Source organism: Hippopotamus amphibius, chromosome 1 (assembly GCF_030028045.1).
Source record: "Hippopotamus amphibius kiboko isolate mHipAmp2 chromosome 1, mHipAmp2.hap2, whole genome shotgun sequence".
Classification (NCBI taxonomy): domain Eukaryota; kingdom Metazoa; phylum Chordata; class Mammalia; order Artiodactyla; family Hippopotamidae; genus Hippopotamus; species Hippopotamus amphibius.
The window spans coordinates 148946180-148960649 of record NC_080186.1 but is presented as its reverse complement, the minus strand read 5'-3'; the positions used below and the strand labels follow the sequence as shown (position 1 = coordinate 148960649).

Sequence of the window (14470 nt, the reverse complement as noted above, 5' to 3'; positions counted from 1 at the left end):
GAGTTTTCTGCTTTTAGGGAATCACCCTGACCCAGAATGTAACTGGGAAATAAGCAAGTGCTGTTTTGGTGGTGTTGAATCTATTGCCATAAAAGAACCATATCCCGACTTCAGTGTGCATTCAAATCTTCCAGGGAAGCGGTTTAAAATACCCCATTCTAGGCTTTAATTCCTGATTCTGCAGGTTCATGTAGGGTCCAAAAATGTGTGATTTCCACAAGTCCCCCAGGTAATTCTGTTACAGGTGGACAGCAGTTCAGTTTGGGAGACAAGTTTAGAGGTCGGGAAAGAGAGGTGTATGTGTTTTCTGAGGAAGCAGTGGCTTGGAAAGAAAAGAAAGATTAATATGATGGGAGAATGACAGGGAAACTGCATTGAAAAGTGTCAAAACCATGATCCTTGGAGTCAAACAACCTCAGTTCAAGGTCAAGGGCCATTACTTTACCAGCAGTTTGACCTAGCTTGGTGAGTCACTATAACTTTATGAGCCTCTGTTTTCTCTTCTGTAAAACTGGAGTAATAACAATTCACTGCAGTGGTTCTGAGTTTTGATGAAATAACATAAAGTGCTTGTCACAGAGGGTACTCATTAATGTTAATTCTCCACCTCTATCCTCCTCCCATTAGACCCACCAAAAAGTCCTTTTTGAGCCAAATAACTAATTTTTTTCTTCTTTGTGAAACCAACCGTGTTCATCAGAAACACATGAGCCCCACCCTCAGCCCCCAACACTGGCTGCATTAGAAATAAAATGTCTCTCTCTCAGAACAATTTGTGGTCCTCCCCCACAGAGAACACACTAAAAAAAATAAAACCCTAATATTTCTTTCTCTCCCTCCTACCCTCTTCCCGTAGTATGGTACTGGTGCAGGGCCCGCTGCTGAGAATAAATGCAATATGTCCCAGGGAAGTGACAGTCCCTTTCAATTGGTCCTTGCCTCCTGATGGGTAACCAGGGATGCTTGTTGTCATGGTAACCCCCTGAACTCTGTGACCCAGGTCTGGTCTGATCAGAGACAAAGGTCTCCAAGCAGAGAGGCTGGATTCGCCTATATCCTCAGAAGAGCTGGACAGAAAGGAAGAGAGGGAATCGGCAGATAAAAAGGGAGAGAGAAAAAAAGAAGGGAGGGACAAAGAGGGAAGCAGAAAGAGAAAGTGTGTGTGTGTATGTATGTGTGTGTGTGTGTGTGTGTGTGTGTGTGTATGTGTATGTGAGTGGTTGAATAGAGACTGGAGGTTTGCCAGAGGAGTGCTCATCAATACAGAAGCTTCTCGGGTCAGGACACGTGGGATGGATCAGAGAGAGTACCGAGAAAGCCTGCTAGGAGACTGGCGCAGTAGACCAGTGCACAAGCCCAGGTGGAGGGTGGGGGTGTGGGGGGTTGATTTAGCCTTTCAGTGATGATGCTAAGACCTATTGTTAACATTTCTCAAGCACTGACTCATCCCAGGCACTTCTCTGAAGTATGCGATGCTCACTAGCTTATGTAATCCTAACAATGACCCTGGGAAGGTAATATTGTTTTCATAAAATTCGGGAAACTGAGGCAGTGAGAGGTTATGGGACTCACTCAGGGTGTCCTGGCATGGAGACTGGAGAGCTAGATTTTCCTTCTTTTTTTTTTTTTTTTGCAGATATTTATTTGACTATAATTGCTTTATACTGTTGTGCTAGTTTCCGCTGTACAACAAAGTGAATCAGCTGTATTTATACATATATCCCCACATCCCCTCCCTCTTAAGCCTCCCTCCCACCCTCCCTATCCCATCCCTCTAGGTCATCACCAATCATCGAGTTGATCTTCAACCCAGCCAAACTGATCCCAGGATCTCTTCTCAACCAAGAGGCAAGAGTGGACTTAAGGAGGGAAACTATCAGGAAGGAACAATTATTTGGAGGAAAAGGATCATTTATCCTCCCTCACAACACACACACACACACAACTTAGTCCTACCCAACCAATATATCAATACAAATAAGAAAAGTGATGTTCCATGAAGGGAGGTGGCTCACTGTCTGCTCTGCCTGAATCCCCTAGGGAAACGTGCGTTCCTCCTGCACCCTTTGCATTTGGGGGCCACACAGTGCAAGGGTCAGGGTCACACCACAGGCTGTCATTGCCTTCTGCCTAACAATGGAAAGGGGCACACTCATTGCTTATTACGTTTCCCTGCTTGCCCATGACCGATTGAAACAAAAACACCCCTAGTTTTATGCTTCCAAAAACTCTACAGGGCTTTTGACGCCTTTCAACAATGAAAGGCAGACCACTTTAGACTGACTCTACCGGGAGGGGGATGGGGGGAGGTGTGTATTCATGCCGTACCTACTGGCACACTGTAGGGATGAGATGAATACATAAAATACGAATGCATTCAGCGTCCTAGCAATGTCCAAGCATTCATCCTTCTCTCATCCTTTGATTTAGACATTATCTTTTTCCTTCACAGGTTAGGAAGCTAAGATTCAGGGAGGTGATGCTTTGCACAGGTTCTCAAAGTGATTTGTAGGACAGGGCTTAAGTACAAACCCTGACTCCAAAACCCTCCTTTTCACATCCCCACCTCTGTGCTAACGGATGCATCCTTCCCTGCCTCTGCCACCTTGTAAGGTGGCATCCTGAAAAGATCAGGGGAAATGAGCCGCCAGGTGGCCTCCACAGCCAAAGCACTCCTTCCTGAAGCACGGGGCTAGTCTGGAGCTCCACAGTGCAGATTTATTATGGAGGATCCTGGCGGTAACACAAAGACAAACGCACACTTACTCCTGTTCGGGCTCCATTTTTATCATGCCTGGTGGAGAGGCTCATAAATGGCAGAGCAACACATTAAGGAGAGAGAGGAGGAGCGTGGAGAGAGCAAGGTGACAAGGATGGATCTGGGGAGATGAACCACATGGGAAACGAATGGTCTTGACCACAGTGAGAACAGCAGCCCAGTGCAGGCTGTGATTTGCCTGCCCGAGCACTGCGTTCTCCCGCTGATACACAAATTGTATGTTGCTTTCTTTTAAGAGCCTGCTGCTGTCAAAAATAGCACCTCTTTTCTCTCTTTCTCAATCTCCCCCCTTGCCCCACCTCTCTCCCCTCAGCAACTTTATTTCAGAGTTGCCCAGTCTTTTGCCTTTTCTAAGAAGGCAGCTGCTGTTACACAAAGACAGACCAGGATGGGGGAGGTCTGGGTACCTGTCTCAGCTCTGTCGCCTGAGGCTTGTGGGTGTGGGAAGCAACGTGCTTTGTGTGGATCAGACCCTGTTCAAACCTTGCCTCCCACACTTACAACCTGTGTGATCTTGAGAAAGTAGCAAGCAGCAGTGTGGACCATCAACTGATCGCTGGGGCCCTGAAGTCAGGGCTGACTATGAATCCCAGGACTGCCAGTTAATGACAAAAGTCACTCAGACATGTCACCTCACCTCCCAAAACCTCAACTTTCCCAAATATAACTGGAGGTGGCACTAACAAACTTTGGTGGTTGTTAAATGATTAAATGAGATACTAGGAAGTGCTTAGCAGGGTGCCTGGCACATACTAAAGTGACTAAGAAATGTTAACTGTCATTCCTTAATCTCTCTGAGACTTAGCTTTCTCATCTTCCAAACGGGGATGCTGAAACAGCCTCCGCAGGATTGTCTTGAGAATAGGTGAAGTCACTTATGACAAGTTCATGGTGCATGCAGAGTTCTGGGATATTAATCCCCTTTGCTCCCCACTTCCCCCTCGCCCTGCTGCTTCCCCTCAGCACTCACTGTCTATTCTGTGAGTCTGGGGATTGACCCAAATAACTGGTGATTGCCTGCTCTGGGCCAGACCTCTCTTGGCTTCCTATCATTGCAATGAGGTGGAAATTTCAGGACACCAGGGAACAGAAATGTTCAAATGTATAGTTTTATCCCCTTTACACTCAGTACCACAAACATTCAGCTAATGGCCACATTGCTTCCATTTGTCTGGACGCAGAAAGGAAGGGTGGGGGGTAGTCCTGAGATGAACACTTGAACAGAAATTCTGTTTCAGGAATGTTTTATGAATGGCCCTGTGGGCTGAGATCGTGGCTGTATCATCACGTCTAATCAGCCTCTTCCTCATGCAGAGTAATGGATGATGGCCCAAGTGAATCCCTAACCAAAGGAGCCACTTCCTCCCAACTAAATGGAGGTGATAAGTCAGCAGTTTTCAAACAAAAGAAAGTCAGGCAGGGAAATTTACATATATTATTCATCTCTCCTCAGCATAGACAGCTAGCAGAAAAAAAGAGCATAATGACCTCTTAATCATATTCTCTATTCCCATGGGAATGAAATTTATTCTTCTGGAAGAACGTTAAAAAAAAAATTCACAGCGCTAGTCAAGCTAGTCTCCTTGTGTCCCATAAACACTTCTTTTCCCCACTCCAGTCTCTTTCCTCTTACTGCTTTTTATTTCTCTCCACCTGTAATTCAAGGTGAAGCAAGGGCCAACTGTCCCACAGAACCTAAGAGAAAATTTAGCTTGTAGGAAACTGCTATTGATTGCATGTCACATGGACTGATTTCTACCCAGCCAACTTCCATGTGTATTGTGAGTTTATGAGCAGGTTATCAAATCAGTTGATGTGTTTGCTCTGTCTACTTCAGAGAACCAGGAAATATTAGTCCTACTGCATAGACTTTGGAAGACAAATTAAATCAACCAAATCCTAAAGGGACTTAATAGTGCCTTTCACTGTTACCGGTGATCAGCCTAAAAGCAGCATGAAAGTGTGTGACCACGATTATGCAGTTGAACTCTATCAACATCCCTAGTATGGTATTCTCAAAGCACTAAAGTAAGTACTTTTAAGGAAAACAAAGAGGAATAAATCATGACACTGGCACTCCCAAGATTAGATCCCAAGATCTAATGCAGGGACTGCAACTTCACATGCCCTGTAGGGGCCAGGAAAAGAAAATGAATGAAATGGATCGGGGTAAATCCCTATGTGGTTTCCTGACTTTCAACAGAGGCATGAGAAATCAAAACCACAGTGCAAATACGAGGGTAAATAGTAATTATAGTTAATATTTATTGAGCTCCCTGCATATGGTAAGACTCTTTAAGTCCTCATATGCATTCCCTAATTCGTGTAATCCCCTCACAAAATCCCAATGACGTAGGTACTATTAAGATCCTCATTTTACAGATAATCAATCAGTGGCACAGAGAGGTTAAGTAAATTATCAAAGGTCATACAGCTAGTAGATGGCAGAACTAGAATTTGAACCTAGGCAGTCCAGCTTCAGAGCCTATGCTCTTATTCACTTCACCACACTGCACTGTAGATGGAGAGGTGATGATCTCTGGGGTATTTTAGGACATGGTGGGGACTTAGTGAACAACACAGTAGATGCCTATCTACAAGGGACAGCCTCTACTCAGTTCTGGTCTAATATTGCCATATGGAAATATGGCCAGATCTTCTCATTTTTCAAAAGAAACTAATAATCATGATTTTTCTGTGAACTGTTGAAATGTTTGAGTGCTGGTCACAGTTAAGGGAGGGGGAAAGAAGGAGATACAACCCAGTAACAATTAACACTAATACAAAGAGGAGAGGAAGTACCATAAAGATAGACAGATAGGGACGTCCCTGGAGGTCCAGTGGTTAAGACTTTGCCTTCCAATGCAGGGGCTGCAGGTGCGATTACCCGTCTGGAAGCTAAGATTCCACATGCCTCGTGGCCAAAAGACCAAAACATAAAACAGAAGCAATATTGGAATGAATTCAATAAAGACTTTAAAAGTGGTCTACGTCCAAAAAAAAAAAATCTTAAAAAAAAAAAAAAGATAGACAGATAGGTGGACAGATAGATCAATTGACTGAAAAATCGATGGATAAGGCACGGTGGGAAAACCATGCAGGTCGGGGTAAATATCTTGCCCTTCCCCAGGGTGGAAGTTCTAGCAAGGTCTCCAGCAAGAAGCAGCAGTCCCCGAACAGGGCCTTAAATCAATAGGGAGAATATCTACCAGCAAGATGGGGAAAAAGGTATTTCAGATAAAAGACACAGCAAGCATACAATACAAGAGTGAAAGGGATAGTAATTCATGCATTCTTTTTCCATCTGTGTTACTGTTTTCCGCAGGGGAATCATTATCTCATAGAAAATCTCTCATGGAATCCCATTATACAAGACAGATAGGAGTGGAGCTGCTGAAGGAAGAGATGAGGGGCTGGAGGTGGTAGTGGAAAGGGGGAGGAGGAGAGAGAGAAAGAGCAAGCTGGAGACAGGTCCAGGCCTGGGGTGGGGACCTGGGAGATCAGAGCGTGCCTCTCTTCTCTGGGAGTCATTCTCTATAACTGGAGGAGATCATTCTCCTACAATATGACTCTGTGTATTTTAAAATATACAAGTAAATAATAGTCCTGCTGGTCTGCCCAGAATTCTTTTCACATAGACAGATGTCTTCCGCTGGCCAGTCCTTAGAATGAGCCCAGCTTTTCTTCCTTTCATTGAACCACAGGTGGCCAAGATGAGGCTCTCATCCTGAATGGTGTTTTCCACTCCCTCTGTTAATTGTGGGAAGACTTTCATTCATTCCCTCCGTTATCTTTTGTCAAGCATCTCCAAGGCGTCTGACACAGAGCTCCGTGCCTGCTGCTGCTGGCAAATGGTCCTGCGTTACAGGACCAGATGTGGTTTACTGTGAGCTGCCAATGAAGTGGTAACACCTGCTTCTCACAATATGGGGTGGCCTGTGGATCAAACATGCCTTCGAAATGCTTTCTGTCTGTAGAATCCCTGGCTGGAGGTCTCCATCCAGATCTCTGTGCTGCATCAAGTTACCTTAGCCACAGGATCCTAAAGAAAGTTACAGGGCCAGAAACACTTATCACACATGTAAAACTAGTGTGCAGTTTCTGGAGGTTCAGGTAACATGTGGTGCAACATAGATCTTAGAAATTTAAAACCACTCTTTCAACCAGCAAACGTTTCTCAAACAGCTACTGTGTTAGCTATCATGCTGGGAGCAGGGCCCCTACCATTAAAGAGATCCCAGTCTGGCTGGAGGAGGAGATGATGGATAGTGAAGTCATGAGTCTGCTGTGTTAGGACGGCAAGTACAGCAGGAAAGAAAGGAAGGCTAGATCCATTCTGCCTGGGTCATTGAGGGAAGCATTGCAGAGAACAATATACGTTAGAGGCTTGAAAGATGAATAGGTGCCACACTAGCAAAGTGTGCCGTGCAGAGCATGTACCAACACACAGGGGGATGGCTCTCCTGGCACGTCCAAACCTCCCCTCCCCATCCCGGAATTTGTCCAGAATTAATCTCAAAGCACTTTCACACCCGTCACCTCATTTGATCCTCACACGGCAGGCAGCTGGGGCAGGAGAATTATTCCCATTTTACAAGTGGAAAGCTGATGTACAGTTGTCAGGGTGACAGCTGTCCCGCTTTGCCCAGCACTCAGCAAGTCCCCAGGATGTGGGACTTCCAGTGCTAAAACCAGGAAAGTCCCAGGCCAACGGGGACCAGCTGGTCACCCTCGGTATAGTCACAGGACTTGTCATATAACTTGATCAGAGATGAGGGAGAGACTCTAATCAGGCCTTCAGACCCTTTCCTCTAACCCCAAGTGGAGAGAGAAGAGAGTGTGTGGTATGTGTTTTTGCTTTTTTTTTTTTTTTTCTTCTAAACCAATTCCTTCCTGTTGTTTTGTAGAGTCAGAAACCAAAGACAAAACCTCTGTGTTCTGGGGGTCTCACTGCCTGACCAATATTCCGTCTCCTACGATCAAAGAACTATCTGTCCCATGAATATTCTCAAGAGGGGAAAAATACCTGGAATGGCCAACAGTGAAGGCAACTTTGACCCTACCTATATTCCTTAAGGAGAACTGAGGATGTCTGCACTTTAATGGAGGCTCCTGATATAACCCCACTCACTCTCCATTTCCATCCACTTGGAAGGTCATTGATTAACCTCTCCCACTTCACCCACCACTCCAAACTACTGGGCCAGCAGAGTCCTACGGACACTTAGCTTTCTGCCCAGTGACAGTGTTTGCCTTAGATGGTCCACACTGACGATGTCACAGAATGAACTATGGACAGAAGGGGTCTTAGAGACCACTGTCCAAAAGGGAGGTGATTAAGAGAGCGCTGTCCAGGACCCAGGTCTCCAAACATCCAGTCCCATCCTAGACTCAGCCACCCATCCTCACCCGCCCCAGGCATGACGGTGAGGCAAGCTTTGGTTCTTGCCAAGGCTCTGCCTCTCACTCCTAGAAAAATGAACCTGGTTTGATCTCAACAAAGGAACAGAAACAACCAGAGAAGTTTTCTGCCCAAAAGCCTCAGCAGAAGTGGGAAGTGTACGAGAGAGGGGAAGTGGCTGGGCCTTCTGCAGAGAGAGCAACCTGGGCCTCGAAGCCTCCAAACCCATGGGAGGAAGAGTTAGAATGACCATGCTCACTTGTATGCTGACCTTTAATCCAGTGCAAGGAAATTCCCACCATTCATGGCTCCCCCTAAATGTCTTCAAATCTCACTCATCAGTAGCTGCACTCTCCCTTCTTGCAGAGGCCCTGAATTCTCTTTCCCTGGAAGCCCAGTGGTTCCCAGGCTAGAGAGGTCATGGATCATCAATGTCCAAAGAGGAAAAAGGGGTGGAGTGGGACACTCGACAATGTTTCATCTCGCCAAGGAAAGATATGAACCGAAACAAAACAAAAAATTACCTTCTATCATCAACATCATTTAGTTAGAGAAGAAATGTCTTAATACTAAAAAAGAAGGAAAGAAGCCATCGTCACGCATAAAGGATTGTCCTTTCAATGGAAAAGCTCGGCTCTCTGAAAACTCACTATGCAACCTTCTCTTTCCTCATTTTCCCATTGATACGTAAAAACTTCATCACAAATTGGTGTGGCTCATTGAACCAGGCTTCTGGGACCCACTGATTGAATCCTAACTTTACCTCTAGTTCATGAATTCTCTCCTTTTTTTTCCCGACAAGCGTTGTCCCACCGTCTTACCCAATTGATACGTTTCAAATAACAATTCCCAGAGAGCTCTAATAGCTCCAAAGTTTGCCAACTTACTGAGCAGCAGCCTGTGTCCCTGTGGCTTCATCTCCCTGACCTAAGACTGCCCTCCAGCATCTCAGAGAATAAATCTAATTCCTCTTCCACTGACAACCAATCCCAAGTTTCCAAGTGATACCTGTTTACTTTGCAGTGACCTATCATCTCCATTACCCCTGGATCCAGGTTACAACTTTAGGTGTTGTCTGTTTCTCTTATATGAGGCATTATATTGGCGAATTAATTGATGCCTATTTGCTCAGGAGCAAGTGCTAAGTATAGAAAGGCTGCTGGTCTGAGGCTTCTCCCTGCTTAAACACCTTCCGTATCTCTGTGGCCCACAGGTAAAATGTTGACTTCTTAGTACAGTATTCAAGGATGTCCACAGCTGGGACTCAGCAGTTGTAACCTCATCTCCCAGAAATTCCCCTCCTCATGACCACACTCCCTAGGCCCTGTAATTGCTATGTCTAGCTTTCTGATTTCCCTTTTCCGGTTGCACAGAGTACTCCCTGAAGGTTTTCTAACTTCCACCCACTCTTAGATTTAACCTCTCTCTCTTTTCTTGGTACTTCCTTAATCCTTTCTCTTAAAATCAGATATAGTCTCCCAAGAACTGCTGAGAAGCTTTTCTGCCTCCCACACTAGACTGTACGTTCCTTGAAAGATGCGGTTTATAACTTTATTCCTGTTGGGTATTCTTCATCCCTACTACGTACCTACCACAGTACCTGGCACTTAATTGGCCCTCATAAATATTTGGGGAGTTGACCCAAAGACATTGACTCTTTATTCCAAAAGCTTTATAATCAAGCTAAAGGCTAAGGCTAATACACGTGAAACAATGGTGGGCAGGGAATTGATTGCTAGGTGCCAGGGAAATTTAAAGGAAAGGTCAAGGAGAAATCAAGTATTCAAGGAAAAATTCAAGGAAAATATGGGGAGCATTGTAGGGCAACCAGGTATTAGGAAACAACTAAGGAGAACAGGAAGACACAAATGCATAGAAGCAGGAAGAAACACACTGGTTGAAGGAAGGAGGATGCCTACCAGCCTAGTCTGATTAAAACTGAAGCTTCCTTTCGAGGAGGGGAAGCCAAGCATACCCATGCAGGCTGGTCATCAACTCCAAAGGTTGTTTTATCCAACACTGCTCAGATGCTTGAATGCAAGGTTTTGAAGGAAAGAGTGCAAGTATGGACAATTGCTTTAGAATTAAAGCCCCAAATTTAGTCCTTAGCCTTTCATAAGTTGAGGCCCAATTAAAATCACCTGAAATATCTCCCTTGGCTGCTTTGCTTTTTCCAAGCTTTAACTTTCCTGCATATACTTCACAGTGGCAAAGCTGAATACACTGAACCTTAATGAGTACAAGGTCATCCTAGAGAACGTTATTTCCAAAATTCCAACTTCTGCCTGCCCAAGACTTCCAAAGATAATTCATTGATTTGAAGGCTCCCCTGGACCCATCAGCTCCTGTGGCTGAGGGTCAGGGTTCAGGAAGCTGAGGATGTCTTCTGCTCACTGGCTCTCTTGGGGAGTAAATGTCATGCCCATCACATGTCAGTAATTACAGGCCTAGCTGCATTCTCAGACAACCCAGCACCATCATCACCCTTATACTGAACATCTGTGTAAATCTGGAAATTTTCAGATGACTTGTATTCTGCTGAATTAGGACCATACCTGATTCTGTTCTGTGTGTTTGCTTTTTTTTTTTTTTTTTTTTTTTTTTAGTTTTTATTTATTGGCTGCGTTTGGGCTTCGTTGCTGTGCACAGGCTGTCTGTGGTTGCAGAGAGCAGGGGCTACACTTTACTTCAGTGCACAGGGCTTATTGAAGTGGCTTCTCTTGCTGTGGAGCTCTGGCTCTAGGTGCGTGGGCTTCAGTAGTTGCGGCACGTGGGCTTCAGTAGTTGCAGCACGTGGGCTCAGTAGTTGTGGTGCACAGGCTTAGTTGCTCCACAGCATGTGGGATCTTCCCAGCCCAGGGCTCGAACCCATGTCCCCTGCATTGGCAGGAAGATTCTTAACCACTCTGTCACTAGGGAAGCCCTGTGTGCTTGCTGTATGTTTGTTTGTTTTTCTCAATTCCAAGCACAGGATTTGGCATAAGAAAAGTTCAACTAGAGATCTGTTTAATCAAACAAGTAAATGTTATAACCATCAGTATTTGAGCCCTTTATAAATGCCTTGCTAAGATCCTTGCAGCTCTGTTTTTTTTTAATTCAAATCATAGAGTAAAATAGGAACAATGTGTCTAAATTCATTCTGAAATGTCATCCATCCTTCCTGTTTCTTTGATTCTTCAAGCATCATTAATCCAATTAGTGGGAGGTGATGCTAGATGGTGGTTGCTTTCTTTAAACATTTTTGTTTAGCAAAATTAATATTTAACACACAACTGTGTTAGTTCTCCCATCTGCACTTTTTTTCCTCATCCATGAAACCTAGATGTCTAGAAATTACTGCTAGTCTGGAGCATGACCTCTGCTATCCAGGACCCTGGATTTTGAATGTATCTGGGTTCTTATTAAGTTCTTGGCTTTTATTTTCATGTAATATTTTTAGAAGGGAATATTTTACAATCAAATTTAAACCTCTTTAACCTCTATTTTAAGCATGTTGAGATAATCTTTTCTTAAGGATTCTATCATTATCAATGACATTGGGTTTCAATATAGTGGATCTTCTGGAAAACACATATCATAGGACAGTTTGCCAGAACCAGAACAGTCCCAAGCTATCATCATTCTAGGACCATCATTTTTGTTGGAAGGAAGGAAGGGAGAAGGAAGGAAGGGAAAGAAGGAGGGAAGGAAGGAAAAGAAGGAGGGAGGGATGGAGGGAGGGAAGGAGGAAGGGAGGGAAGAAAGGAAAGGAAAAAAAAGAGTCAAGTTGTAAGCATCTTACGAAATGGCCTATAAGGAAGTTTTTCTCATTTTCTGCCAATGCTCCACTGTAGCCTCGGAGAAGAGAGATCCTTGGGTGTCACAGCCTTGGGCAAAATAAAGGTTTTAAGAATGACTGAGTGAGTGTAGGGCCAAAAGGCCTAAGTGAGCACTGAATGAGGGCTTGTCAGTGCACACAGTACCCCAGCTTTGGGAAGCTGGTTATGTGCATGAACCTGAGTCACACAGAGCTGGGTTAGAACTTTAGGCAAGTTACACGTTTGTCTGTGGAATAGAAATAGCAATAATATGACAACCAAATAGGATTAAATGAAAGAATGCACGTAAAGCCCTCAATACAATGCCTGGTCCGTAATAAGCCCTCAATAGAAAAACTACATTGTTCACCCCATGACCCGGTGCATTTTCTTTGCACATTTTCTGGTCCTTTCTGTTTCAGATAGGTAAGTTTGCCAAAAAGCTGAGTCAGAAACATGTAAGATGATATTGCATTTAATTTTTGTCCATTCATTCATTCATTTGCAGGGAAAAGTATTTCTCAATCTTTTACACTGCATGGAGCAGCTTGTACTAAATGTTGTCAGGGGAGAGGCCTAAAAACACAGGAACCATTATCTGTGTTCCAGGGCTCCAACAGTCTATTTGAGGAGACCCAGCCCACAGCAACAAATAAGAATTAAGGACATGGCAATGCCAATCTTTATTCTCTCTTTCACTTGTTCCCTGCATCTTCCCCTCCTATGCGCAGTTTCCTTTGTCTCGGTACCCACACCCACCTCCACTTTGAATCTTTCTACCTATACTCCCTTAAAATGGAGAGGTAGAGGAGAGAGGAGAAGAAAGGGTCACAAAACCTAGGCAGTGGCTGTACATCCCTGCACTGAAAAAATCTCAGGGCCAATCAATGCCCTTTGTCTGTTGGCAAACCTAGAGTCCATTTGGGGTTTTTTCAGTTTTCTTGTTTGTTTGTTTGTTTGTTTGTTTTTTGAGAGTAAGCATGTGAAAAGAGAAAGAGTTGGCCCACAAAGGTATCTGCAAGACTAAAGAGTACATTTCCAGGATCTGTTCATGGAAATCATTTTCCCAGCTTGAAAATTACCACATTGAAACTCACAATATGGGATAAGTGACATCATAAATATGAACTCCTTTTCGGGCAGCAAACAGCATTTGGAGTCTTTCTCTTTTGCCTTTGGGGCTCCATATGCCACAGTCTAGTTAGCTGCCCAGCGACTGACAAACATAAATAAAAGGTAATGGTTGTAGTAAACAGAGTTCCTGTGAGTCAGAAAGTATTTTCCAGGGAGGGATCAACATGCTTCGTATCACACTAGAGTCACCAAATAGCCAAAGTTTAGCTCTTTCAAAAACAAACTAATAACAAAGGCAATAAAAATAAAAATGTCTGCCCTGTCCGCCATCTAGCCTCAACAGTGGGGTGGAACCGGCATCAGAAAGTCCAGAACAGTAAAAGGATCAGAGCAAGAGGCCACGCGGAAAGGACTGGCTTTGACGGCCCATTTGCCTTCCCATCAGTATCACCCCTCGCTGCCTACTATCAACATAGCTCCTTTGAACCCCTCTCCTTCATCCCATTAGTGCCTCTTGGTGGCCGGTGAACCCACATCAGCTGAGTGAAGTAAAAATTGAGCCTTAGCTTAAGGTGCCACCATCAGCAGAGAAATCCTTAGAAGGAAGCAGTGAAATAGGAGACAGTACAAGTTATGTCCTGAAATACGGTCAGCTCCTTGCCGAAAGAACTAGATTAGGCATTGAAGGATAAGGAGGTAAACCCAGTCAACTAAATTATTCCCGAAAATAACCCATGAACCAGTGGGGCCAGAACATAAACGTTTATAAGCAACACTTGAACAGGGTCTTCATGGTACAAGCGAGGATTGTGAGTATAGAAATTGAGATCCAATCCCTTGGCCCTCGCAGAAGGCCCTGAATATGTTTTCTACACATGTTGTCATTGATGTGGCCAGAAACCCCTGCCTTGGGATCTGCTGAATACTAACCTGACTTCCTGGAGCAGGTGTCTGTGGTCCTCCAAAGCTGTCAACTGTTGAGCATGGTGATTCCAACTAAAAGTCTCCTAACCCTTCACTGCCTTTCTCTTTCAACCCTAAGCAGCAGCCAAGCCAATGAAGTCAGATTGTTCTGAAAGCCTCAGGAAAATGACTCAGCCATGGTCTTCTGATGAATCTGTTTCTCTATGTCCTGAAATGTCTGAAGTGTTTAATTACATCTTAATCTGATTCTGTCCTCTTCTACTTCTTAGGTTTTCCTGAAATTTGCCTAATTGTTTCTTTTGTGACTTAATTAATAGAATGCCAATCATGTTGTTTTTATATCTCTCTATATATGTTTATTGTGATGTGAGAAACACTCAGAGGAATGGGTGAGCCAGGTGCCTTCCCCTGCTCCCTACTTTGCCAAGTTGATAACTCCTTTGACCCTTGAACATCAACAGAGAGTACTGTTGACCCCTCTCGTCTGAGCTATAT

General features: G+C 44.3%; 1 protein-coding gene across 4 annotated transcripts in view; it reads left to right on the top strand.

Moving 5' to 3' along the window:
* The window catches only part of GRIA1 (glutamate ionotropic receptor AMPA type subunit 1), a 303977-nt gene that overhangs the window by 273126 nt on the left and 16381 nt on the right, over positions 1-14470 (top strand). The window lies entirely within an intron of this gene.